The sequence below is a fragment of the Budorcas taxicolor genome, chromosome 16, assembly GCF_023091745.1.
Source record: "Budorcas taxicolor isolate Tak-1 chromosome 16, Takin1.1, whole genome shotgun sequence".
NCBI classification, from domain to species: Eukaryota; Metazoa; Chordata; class Mammalia; order Artiodactyla; family Bovidae; genus Budorcas; species Budorcas taxicolor.
Window position 1 is genome coordinate 23,962,543 of NC_068925.1, and position 13,577 is coordinate 23,976,119.

The window sequence follows — 13,577 nt, forward strand, 5'->3', positions numbered from 1 at the left end:
GCCTCCCAGTGCCGGGGGACATGGGTTTGATCCTTGGTCAGGGAACTAAGATCCCACATGCCACAAGGCAACAAAGCCTGTGTGCAGCAACCAAAGAGCCTGCAAGCTGCAACTAGAGATATCCACATACTGCAAATGAAGACCCAGCTCAGCCAAAAAGAAAGGAAAGAAGAAAAAAAAATCCACATTCTAAAAAGAAATTTCATGAATCGGCAATTTGAAAAAAATGAAAACCAAAACTAAACAAGAAAGGTGTTCTTCTTCCTTGTATCCAAAATGTAAGTAGTTACTTTCCTCCTTAAAGCAATTCTTGAAGTAGATTTTCGTTAACTGCTGATTTAGAGAGAGATTTATTAGAGGTAGAAAAGCTCTAGTCAGTGCCTTGGCAGAGCAGCAGTGTAAGGAATTTATTTTTCATGACAATTTACTTAAATGTATATTTTAAAATTCTGCAGTAAGAACATGCACTCTGTTTAATGGGTTTTTTAATAGAAATGGGTATAAGACTCTACTGAGACAAGAAATGGTGAGTTGGCAAGGGTCTGAAGAAAAGGAAACCCTTGTACACTGCTGATGGGCATGAAAATTGGAGCAGCCACTGTGGCAAACAGTATGGAGATTCTTCAAAAAATTAAAAGTAGGACTACCATATGATCCAGAAATTCCACTGCCAGGTATGTATGCGAAGGAAATAAAATCACTAACTCAAAAAGATAATTTGCACTCTCAGCTTCTTCAAAGCATTATTTATAACTGCCAAGACATGGAAACCATCTAAGTGTCCATCAACAGATTAATGGATAAAGAAAATGTAATGGAAGATAGATATAGATATTGATATAGATATATTACTCAGCCAGAAAAAAAGAGGGAAATCTTGCCATCTGCAACATGTTCCCTATAACCAAAGGATTGAGATACAAATGATTTGACATCTGTATAATTTTTCAGAGAATACTTCAACTATTCCCTGATGTGTAACTATTTCCTCAGACAGTAACCCCTGTGGAAGGAAGTCAAGCAGAAACTGACCAAAAATAGGCAAAATTAGGGATGCAGTAAATTGAGCTTATATCTTTGATTATTGGTTATGAACAAGACAAGAGATCTTTACACGCATGCCTTGCATATTGCATTAAGAAATTTGCAATAGGTTTAACTATGACATTATAATGACTCAATAACTCCCTTTCATTTTCTAAAACATTGCCTTGCATATTGCATTAAAATATCTTTAATAAGTCTGACTGACATTATAGCGATCCAACAAATGATTTTCATTTTCATGTTCTATCATTTCATTTGCTCAAAGCATGAGAGTTTCAGGGCAGCTGTTAGGGCACAACAATCTCATTTTGGTGCCTGAATTGAAACTTCAAGGAAGAAAAGTTTGAGGACTGATGAATGGACACATTTCAACCTTAACACCAAGAAAAGGAGCCTGCTTTGTGCTTATTTCCTCCTATGTAAGTCAGTCTAAATAGGGGGCCATTAACGTCTTTTTCAGAAGAAGGAGCTAGAAAGCCTGGTGAGCTTGTCTCACTGGCGTATAATAAAAACTTGGAAGCCAAGGACCAGGCTGCTGTGTCTCCCTAGGTAAGAAAGGTGTTCCCTTCTTTCTCAGCTCTTCTCCCAAGCAGAAGGAAGATGGGGAGTTTCTGCTTCCCCACACCTATTCCAGGGATCAAAAATCAATGTCAGCCTTCAGAGATGCGAATCCAGCACTTACAGAAGTATTAGGGTCACTTAAGGAATATGAGCAAGAAAAACAAGAGAAAAAGTGACTTTGGAAAGCCACCAAAGACTCGAGACGGCACTTTAGGGCCAGGCAGAGAATGATAAAGGATCTTGGGTTTTATGTGCTTAAGAGACTTGAACCACATTGTTATTAACAAAACCATAAGGAAACCCTGGTTCGAGTGTCATTCTGCCTGGAAGCACAGTTTCATAAAGGGAGAGTGGACTCACATGGAAGACTATGATTTGCTTGGGATTTTGCCCCCAAAGTGTAAGAATAGCTTAAGCATTAGGTATTCCTAATTTGTTAAAACTTGTGAGCAACTGGCTATGTTGGCAACTGTTAAGACGCTGGGACTGCATTGGAGTCTAATAAAAAGCCCTAATAAAAGTTTTAAACTAGTTCACACATCTGCAGTCTAACAGGGGTGGGGGTGGGGGGTGGGGGTGGGGGTGGAGGGGTATTACCTAATCCTTACCATTGCCACGGTTGCCCCACCCACCGTACTGGATACTTGCTAGAGAATGAGGGTGGGGAGGGTTTTGGTGCCTCATTCCCTCAAGGCAAAATTTACTGCTTCTCAGAGAACCACAACCATCTTCAGAAGAACCAGGAGGGGATTTATTTAAAGAAATACAGCTAATTCCCTTGGGTTCCCATAATTTGCACTTGCAAAATTTCTCTGAAAGGGGCTGAAGCCTGCCTCTTCAATGGAGAGATAACTTCACCAAGAGACAAAAGTGGGAAGTCTGGCATTTTAATGCCCCCCATGCAAAAATAACCCACCACACACCAGGGTCCCAGCCGTGGCTCTCCGTCCACCTATTGTGACTGTGTAATTTCACTCCGGAGCAGAGGAAGAAGCAGGGAACCGGTGGCAAGAAGTGAGAAGCCTAAGATTTCTTTCTGCATTTTGGAAATTCATCCATAAGCTTGCGAGAAAACAAAAGGTGGAATTTTTAATCAAAATTTTAAAGCTTTGCCATATGAGGACATTAAATGCAGAAATTAAAAAAAAATCTCATCCCATTCCAGAATTAGTGTTATATTTTTCTGAAAGCATTTGCAACAAAAGCTGATGTTGCTGCTGCTTCAGTCGTGTCCGACTCTGCGACCCCAGAGACAGCAGCCCACCAGGCTCCCCTGTCCCTGGGATTCTCCAGGCAAGAACACTGGAGTGGGTTGCCATTTCCTTCTCCAATGCATGAAAGTGAAAAGGGAAAGGGAAGTCGCTCAGTCGTGTCCGACTCTTAGCGACCCCATGGACTGCAGCCCACCAGGCTTCTCCATCCATGGGGTTTTCCAGGCAAGAGTACTGGAGTGGGGTACCATTGCCTTCTCCGAAAGCTGACATTATGATACGTTTAATTAGGTGATGGGCTTCCCAGGTGGTGCTAGTGGTAAAGAACCCGCCTGCCAATGCAGGAGACCTAAGAGATTCGGGTTCAATCCCTGGGTCAGGAAGATCCCCTGGAGAAGGGCATAGCAACCCACTCCAATATTCTTGCCTGGAGAATCCTACGGATAGAGGCGCCTGGTGGGCTATAGTCCATGGGGCCCCAAAGAGTCGGACACAATTGAGCGACTTTCACTCACTCACTCATGCATATATTAGGGCTTACCTGGTGGCTCAGTGGTAAAAAATCTGCCTGCCAATGCAGGAGGTGTGGGTTCCATCCCTGGGTGGGGACAATCCCCTGGAGAAGGAAATGGATACCCTCTCTAGTATTCTTGCCTGTGAAATCCCATGGACAGAGGAGCCAGGCGGGCTACAGTCAGTCCATGGAGTCACAAAGAGTCAGACATGACTGAAGCAACTTAGCACCACAGGCATGCGCTCAGAGATTATTCTAGCACTAAGTGTAAACCTGTCCCATATAAGACCACATCGCCTGCTGGCTGAGTGGCGAGAAGATGAGAAAGGCTTAGTTGCTAACAGAAGCAGCCTTCAAGACCTATACCCACCAGGAACACATAGATCAAATCAGCTCTTAAGGGTTTAGTTGCACATTTATATTAAAAGGGAGAAAAGTCACCTTCTGGGATTTTTCCAGAGCTTCAAATGATCTCCTTTCTCTCAGCTCATCAAGCTTAAAATGGTTTCCTTTGTTAGCCTTCAGCCACCCTTCTTGCCTTCCAGACCAAGGGGATTTGAAACCCCTCTCTCCCCAGGTTACAGATGATACAATGGACTTTTCAGCTCACATTTTTTTTTTCCTGAAAGAAAATCTCTCTGTCTCCTAAAAGCAGCCCCAAACCACACAAAAGTGTGGGGTCTGTGGGAAGGAAAGAGCCCTGGTCCAGCTCTAGGTTACATCACCCCACGGCCTGGCTGAGAGCTGCCAGGTAGCCGCGCCAGATGACTAGCACCAGGTGATCCTCAGCATCAGACAATTAGCACAATAATCTGCCTTTTTCTATTAATAATAAGCAACTCATTGCAATGCATTTATGGCCCTACAAGTGAATGTTCTGATCAGGTCTTTATACATGTGTATACACTCTCAAACAAAGAAATATAGATCCCACAGACCTGCTTTCACTTTGGTGGAGAATATCAGTTTCCATGGCATGCCTAGTCAAAAATAAAAAAGGCACTATTAAATTTAAGTCCACTAAGGAACCACAAATAAAAGTATGTTAATTCTACTTTAAAAGCTTTAAAGCTCTGCTCTATAGTTGTTGCCATCTTTTTTTTTTTTCCTGTTCTCTAGTTCATGAAAATTAGAATGGTCTGAATTTGAGTTATTAGTCCCCAATAATTTCATAAAATCATGGAGCATTTCTTTTTTTGTAATGCTTTTATTTGTTCCACTTATATATCAGGTAGTCTGGAGTCTCATTTGATTCTCACTACTTGTTTTAAGGATGTCTGAGGTATTGGCTTTGAGCACAAGGGGAGTTGGGATTGATTCAATCCCAGTGGGATCAATTGGGTCTGATTGATTCACACAGGGAGTCAATGAGATAAGATTCAAGTTGAAGTCTGAGTTTAGAACATATACACATTTGGTCCTTTGTGATGCTTCCCTCTGCCTAGCAACAGTAATAGTCCTGGAGATTCTGACTCAATGCTTCACAAAGCAAGGAAACCATTCAAGAACAAGTGCTCCTTTACCTTCCTTAATTATAATTTGGACCAACAGCCCATTTCCACCTATTACTGCATTTTCTGGCTAAGAGACATGATGACCACAGAGGTCTGGAACACAGGCAGTGAGCAGGTTGTCAAGAGAATGTGGAACCTTTGGTCCATAGGTGGGACTGAGACTGGGAGAAAGGCTGAGACGGAAGAACCCTGGCTGAAAGTAGAGCCCAGTAAAGGCTACAGCAACTTTGCTGTTGACCCAGACACCCATCAGTTCAGTTCAGTTCAGTCGCTCAGTCGTGTCCGACTCTTTGCGACCCCATGAATTGCAGCATGCCAGGCCTCCCTGTCCATCACCAACTCCCAGAGTCTACCCAAACCCATGTCCATTGAGTTAGTGATGCCATCCAGCCATCTCTTCCTCTGTCGTCCCCTTCTCCTCCTGCCCCCAATCCCTCCCAGCATCAGAGTCTTTCCCAATGAGTCAACTCTTCGCATGAGGTGGCCAAATTACTGGAGTTTCAGCTTTAGCATCATTCCTTCCAAAGAAATCCCAGGGCTGATCTCCTTCAGAATGGACTGGTTGGATCTCCCTGCAGTCCAAGGGACTCTCAAGAGTCTTCTCCAACACCACAGTTCAAAAGCATCAATTCTTCAGCGCTCAGCCTTCTTCACAGTCCAACTCTCACATTCATACATGACTACTGGAAAAACCATAGCCTTGACTAGACAGATCTTTGTTGGCAAAGTAATGTCTCTGCTCTTCAATATGCTCTCTAGGTTGGTCATAATTTTTCTTCCAAGGAGTAAGCATCTTTTAATTTCATGGCCGCAGTCACCATCTGCAGTGATTTAGGAGCCCCCAAAAATAAAGTCTGACACTGTTTCCACTGTTTCCCCATCTACTTCCCATGAAGTGATGGGACCAGATGCCATGATCTTCGTTTTCTGAATGTTGAGCTTTAAGCCAACTTTTTCACTCTCCTCTTTCACTTTCATCAAGAGGCTTTTGAGTTCCTCTTCACTTTCTGCCATAAGGGTGGTGTCATCTGCATATCTGAGGTTATTGATATTTCTCCCGGCACTCTTGATTCCAGCTTGTGTTTCTTCCAGCCCAGCCTTTCTTATGATGTACTCTGCATATAAGTTAAACTAGCAGGGTGACAATATACAGCCTTGACGTACTCCTTTTCCTATTTGGAACCAGTCTGTTGTTCCATGCCCAGTTCTAACTGTTGCTTCCTGACCTGCATACAGATTTCTCAGGAGGCAGGTCAGGTGGTCTGGTATCCCCATCTCTCTCAGAATTTTTCACAGTTTATTGTGATCCACACAGTCAAAGGCTGGGCAGCATTAATATATTTTCAAGATCATGGCCTTTCCATAACAGAACTATTTTGTTGCCAAGTTACCAAGAATGTCTGGTAGTGTCAGAGTTGGCCTTGGGTGGGGACTTCAACCAAATAAAACTTTTCTTGTGGCTTGCTTCTATTATTTTTCAGTAGCAATAATGATTCAGAAAACCATCTTTTAAAATATATGTTATCACCTAAATATTTTCAATCAGGGATCCTCGAGCAGTGATGCCTTGCTTGTCCTGAGTCGGACCCATGCTCTTTTCAGTTTTCTGCAGCCACCATACTTGCCATTAAGAAGAAACACCAGACACAGAAAATTTTCCATTCCAGCCTAGTTCTATCACTCAGTCCCATTACTCCAGCTCAGAGGGTCTCAGCCCCCAGCCTCCTGCAAATTAGGATTCCATAGAGAGTGTAATCAGCATGAATATCGAGAGAAAAAATCAGAACACACTTGGTGTCCTCAATAAAGAAAGATTCCAAAATGTGATCTATTAACTTATTTGAATAGGGTTAATACTCATGCTTGTTGCTGTTTAGTCACTAAGTCATGTCTGACTCTTTTGTGACCCACAGGCCACACACTGTAGCCCACCAAGTTCCTCTGTCCATGAGATTTTCCAGGCAAGAACACTGGAGTGGGTTGTCATTTTCTTCTGCAGGGGTTCTTCCTGACCCAGGTATCAAGCTTGCATCTCCGACATTGCCAGGCAGATTCTTTACCACTGAGCCACCGGGAAGCCCTTAATATTTATGCTTACCCCCAACCTATGACAAAATTATTAACAATCAGTTAACGATGTATTGATTTTTTACTAGAAAACCAGCCATAATATAGTACAAATGAGTAAAGATCTGAGCTCTGAGTCCATGACAAAGATGGTGAAACTCAATTTCCATCATTCTCTGACCTCCATGCCTCTGAAATGATCATCTGAAGCTACAGTACACATTTATCTATAACTATGGCAATGTTGGGAGAAGGCAATGGCAAGCCACTCCAGCACTCTTGCCTAGAAAATCTCATGGATGGAGGAGCCTGGTAGGCTCAAATCCATAGGGTCGCAAAGAGTCAGACATGACTGAGTGACTTCACTTTCACTTTTCACTTTCATGCATTGAAGAAGGAAATGGCAACCCACTCCAGTGTTCTTGCCTGGAGAATCCCAGGGATGGCAGAGCCTGGTGGGCTGCCGTCTATGGGGTCGCACAGCATCGGACATGACCGAAGCAACTTAGCAGCAGCAGCAGCAGCAGCAGCAGCAGCAGCAGCATGGCAATGTTGAAATAAAAATAAAAAAATATGTTAGGCATATCATTTTTCTATTTGAAAATCTAAATATTGATTTTTGACCCGAACACCTTTACACATATCAATTAAAGAATATATTTAATAGTTTATATATATATATTAAAGTTTCCAAATCTAATAATTGAGTTTTTCTTTTTTTGTTTTACTTTTTCTTGTCTTGCTTGCTTTTTATTTAAATATGTTGGATTTGATGTGGGAGTATCCTTCTTGACCATCTTGTATATTATTTGCTTTTCTGGTTCCTTTGTACAAATAAGGAAAAAATGATCTCTCTGGATCATTACTTAACAAGAGAACATTACTTTTTTAAGGAAGAAAAAGGTGCCAACCTTTTCCTCCAGGCAGAACTGAGCTCAAACAACTTCAGCTCCCCGTCACTCCCTCTATCTGGTATTATGGTCAGCATTTGAATTGTGAAGCTTAGAAGCATGTAGCATGAAAGGCTTGCTCACAGTCAACTCATAATTATTCTTTTACCCCAGTGTCATTCAAAACAGTCTCTAGAGAACACTTCTGCAATCTGCCACGCATTTAGGCTGAGACCTGGTTTGAAAAGTTTCTAGCATTTAGTGAGAAGGGACCAGGTAACGTTAGATGTCTTGCAATGTTCAGAGAAGTGCCAAACTACAAGTAATTGTTCTGCATTCTGCGGATTAAATTTTTTAAACCTCTACAGTTACCTGAACCTTGAGCCTAATTCCTCTATACATATAAATTACAGAATATATTTAGCTGTTTGCAAAATTTTCCAAAAATGTTAAATTTTCCAAATGTTAAATTTTCTAAATGTTAAATTTTCTAAATGTTAAATTTTCCAAAAATGCAACTACTGTATAAATCAAGAGAAACCTGTACTTTGTTACAAAGATTTTTCTCAACTGTTTGGAAAACAGCACGGCTAAAAGAAATTCAGGTCATAGGATTTGCATTTCTAATGCAAGACACTTGTATTCAGTTTGTATTAGTAGTTGTTCCATTTGTGATTGAACATGTGTGTGAATGTATTGCTTTAGATCTTATTTCAAAGTGTTGAATATAAAGGAAAGTGACAACAATATCCAGCTGACTATTTAAAATTGAGTTTTTTAGTTTTCACTATAAAAGTCAGCATTGTGTCTTCAATTTCTATGGATTTTGGTGTTTTTTTTTTTTTTCTGAGTGAAGCAGCAAATTCACTGATTGAAAAACATTTTATAATAAAACATCCTAATAAAGACATGTCACATTTCCAAGTAATCTTGTCTCTGGGATGTTTAAAAATAGTCTTTTAACCAAAAAAAAAAAAAAAAATCTTAGAGAGTAGTACAAATGATTACAAAATGTGGTAACCTATACAAATATTGGAGAAAATCTAATCTTACAAGCTGTACAAGAATTTACTTGAATGATGATGGAAAGGAATATGAATAAAATAATTTTTTACTTTTTCATTAAGCAATGTTACTATTTTAAGAAGAAGTATTGATGAGATGCAAATAGTATTGAAAAATTAACCGTGTAATGAACTGTAAAAAGCAGATTTGTGACAAGTGTATGAAAGCATCCTGCAAGAAAATATTTGGGCTTCCCTATTGGCTTAGATGGTAAAGAATTCTCCTGCAATGCAAGATACCTGGATTTGATCCCTGGGTCAGGAAGATTCCCCGAAGAAGAGAATGACTACCCATTCCAGTATTCTTTCCTGGAGAATTTCATGGACAGAGGAGCCTGGCATGCTTAAGTCCATTAGGTTGCAAAGAGAGACTAACACTTTCAGTTTTTTCAAGAAAATATTTACTATTCACATGCATAAGATTTGCAAGGGAAAAAACTTGTAAGAAACTATTATTTTCAAAATGACTGATAGGACAAAAAACGATGTTAATAGTTGAAATTCTTAAAAAAATATTAAACAGGAAAATATTTCATTTTCAATATGAATGTTTGTTCCATAGATAATTAGACCAGCTATAATTTGTCACCAAACAAGGTTTTATAAATGGCTTCAAGTATCACAATATCTTAGTAGTTCATTCTATTTTAAATAGTGAACCAGTAGACAAAGATCTTGGTGAAACATTTCAATAAATGTTTTTTTTAAATAAATGATAAAAATTTAAGTGATTTCAAAGCAATATATATGTTTAGCAGTCTTAAATTGATAAAAGTAAGACATTCTTTGAATGATAGTTTATTTAGAAATTTGTAGCATGACAAAAATATGAAAAAATTTATATTACATACTATGAAACTCCAATCCTTTGGCCACCTCATGTGAAGAGTTGACTCATTGGAAAAGACTCTGAAGCTGGGAGGGATTGGGGGCAGGAGGAGAAGGGGACGACAGAGGAAGAGATGGCTGGATGGCATCACTGACTCGATAGATGTGAGTCTGAGTGAACTCCAGGAGTTGGTGATGGACAGGGAGGCCTGGTGTGCTGTGATTCATGGGGTCGCAAAGAGTCGGACACGACTGAGCGACTGAACTGAACTGAAGAAAATTTTTCCTACATTTGCAATAACTCTTATAGGAAGCTGCTTAAATAAGGGAAAACAATACAATGGGAAAGACTAGAGATCTCTTCAAGAAAATTAGAGATACCAAGGGAACATTTCATGCAAAGATGGGCTCGATAAAGGACAGAAATGGTATGGACCTAACAGAAGCAGAAGATATTAAGAAGAGGTGGCAAGATACACAGAAGAACTGTACAAAAAAGATCTTTATGGCCCAGATAATCACGATGGTGTGATCACTCACCTAGAGCCAGACATCCTGGAATGTGAAGCCAAGTGGGCCTTAGAAAGCATCACTACGAACAAAGCTAGTGGAGGTGGTGGAATTCCAGTTGAGCTATTTCAAATCCTGAAAGATGATGCTGTGAAAGTGCTGCACTCAATATGCCAGCAAATTTGGAAAACTCAGCAGTGGCTACAGGACTGGAAAATGTCCATTTTCATTCCAATCACAAAGAAGGGCAATGCCAAAGAATGCTCAAACTACCGCACTATTGCACTCATCTCACATGCTAGTAAAGTAATGCTCAAAATTCTCCAAGCCAGGCTTCAGCAATACTGAAAAAAAAAGTTCAGTAAACCGTGAACTTCCAGATGTTCAAGCTAGTTTTAAAAAAGGCAGAGGAACCAGAGATCAAATGGCCAACATCCGCTGGATCATGGAAAAAGCAAGAGAGTTCCAGAAAAACATCTATTTCTGCTTTATGGACTATGCCAAAGCCTTTGACTGTGTGGACCACAATAAACTCTGGAAAATTCTGAAAGAGATGGGAATACCAGACCACCTGACCTGCCTCTTGAGAAACCTGTATGCAGGTCAGGAAGCAACAGTTAGAACTGGACATGGAACAACAGACTGGTTCCAAATAGGAAAAGGAGTACGTCAAGGCTGTATATTGTCACCCTGCTAGTTTAACTTCTATGCAAAGTACATCATGAGAAATGCTGGGCTGAAGGAAGCACAAGCTGGGATCAAGATTGCAGGGAGAAATATCAATAACCTCAGATATGCAGATGACACCACCCTTATGGCAGAAAGTGAAGAGGAACTAAAAAGCCTCTTGATGAAAGTAAAAGAAGAGAGTGAAAAAGTTGGCTTAAAGCTCAACATTCAGAAAATAAAGATCATGGCATCCGGTCCCAACACTTCATGACAAATAGATGGGCAAACAGTGGCTGACTTTATTTTATGGGGCTCCAAAATCACTGCAGATGGTGACTGCAGCCATGAAATTAAAAGACTCTTATTCCGAGGAAGGAAAGTTATGAACAACCTAAATAGCATATTAAAAGGCAGAGACATTACTTTGCAAACAAAGGTCTGTCTAGTCAAGGCTATGGTTTTTCCAGTAGTCATGTATGAATGTGAGAGTTGGACTGTGAAGAAACCTTAGCACTGAAGAATTGTTGCTTTTGAACTGTGGTGTTGGAGAAGATTCTTGAGAGTTCCTTGGACTGCAAGGAGATCCTACCAGCCCATCCTAAAGGAGATCAGTCCTGGGTCTTCGTTGGAAGGACTGATGTTGAAGCTGAAACTCCAATACTTTGGCCAACTGATGCAAATAGCTGACTCATTTGAAAAGACCCTGATGCTGGGAAAGATTAAAGGCAGGAGGAGAAGGGGACGACAGAGGATTGGGATGGTTGGATGACATCGCCAACTCAATGGACATGGATCTGGGTGAACTCCGGGAGTTGGTGATGAACAGGGAAGCCTCGCATGCTGTGGTTCATGGGGTCACAAAAAGTCAGACACGACTGAGTTACTGAACTGAACTGGACTATGAATATTTTGTTCACTCTTTGATACTGTGGTAGAGTTGTTTCACTCACCAATGAAAGATTAATGATCACTTCAATGCTAAAATTAAAATATTGAAAAATGGTATGTTTATTTTTCAGAGCTATTGATAAAGTAAAATGAGGTAATCCTTGAGATTTTAGGAAATTAGATTAATCACATCAAAGTAAAAGGAATTTTCGTAGGCATTCAATTCAGTTCAGTTCAGTCGCTCAGTCGTGTCTGACTCTTTGCGACCCCATGAATCACAGCACGCCAGGTCTCCCTGTCCATCACCAACTCCCAGAGTTTACCCAAACTCTTGTCCATTGAGTCAGTGATGCCATCCAGCCATCTCATCCTCTGTCGTCCCCTTCTCCTCCTGCCCCCAATCCCTCGCAGCATCAGGGTCTTTTCCAATGAGTCAACACTTCGCATGAAGTGGCCAAAGTATTGGAGTTTCAGCTTCAACATCAATCCTTCAATGAACACCCAGGATTGATCTCCTTTAGGATGGACTGGTTGGATCACCTTGCAGTTCAAGGGACTCTCAAGAGTCTTCTCTAACACCACAGTTCAAAAGCATCAATTCTTCGGCACTCAGCTTTCTTCACAGTCCAACTCTCACATCCATACATGACCACTGGAAAAACCATAACCTTGACTAGACAGACCTTTGTTGGCAAAGAAATGTCTTTGCCTTTTAATATGCTATTTAGGTTGTTCATAACTTTCCTTCCAAGGAGTGTCTTTTAATTTCATGCATTATAAGAAACAAATTCCTTTGAAAACAACCTTTGCCACTGAACGTTTTCATTGTTTCTTTCCAGCTGTTGAACCAGGTTGAATGTGATAATATTGACTTGGACATATATTACTCTTATATGATTGAATCTAAAAGATGAGATGTAACGACCTGGATGTATTTTCATTAGTGATTGAGTGGGATTTATTTATTTGAAAGAAAAATTCCATCAGCCAACATTTGCAGAGAGTGTTACCTGAGAAAGGAAGAAAGGACAGACATCAAAGGATTTAAGCAGTTTAATTACACTGTTATGAATTTCAGACCTTCCTCTTTTGAAATAAGCTAACTTACTTACTAGAGCATTTTCAACTTCATATAGTTGGATAGAGTTTCAGTGCTATTTCACAGTTACTAAAAAGTAAATTTACTATTATTATATTGCTTTTAAAAATGCCATATATATTGTCTCTTTAATACATATATTAGTTTTCTTTTCTCTTATGGCTTATCACAGGGTATTGAGTATAGTTCCCTGTGCTATATACAACAGGAACATGCTTGTTTATCCATCCTATATATAATAGTTTGCATCTGCGAATCCCACATTCCCAATCCTTCCCTCCCACAACCTCCTCCCCTTGGTAACCACAAGTCTGTTCTCTATGACTGTGAATCTGCTTGTGTTTCGTAGACCTGTTCATTTGTGTTGTGTTTTGGGTTCCCCGTGTAAGTGATGTCATATAGTATCTGTTTTTCTCCATTGGATTTACTTCACTTAGTATGATCATCTCTAGGTCCAACCATGTTGCTGCATGTTTCAGATCCCTTGATTAAGAAGAATTTTGTTTTGTTAAGGACTTTAAAAATGTCATTGCTTGTCCTCTGGCTTGCACTGTTTCTGATAAAGTCAATGGTAATCATTGTCTCTGTTTCCTGGTACATAATTTGTATTTTCCTCTGGCTGCCTTTGAGATTTTTCTCTGTCTTATCGCTCTTTAGCAAGTGTACTATAATGTTTCCCTTTGTAGTTTTCTTTGCATTTCTCTTTGTTTGTAAT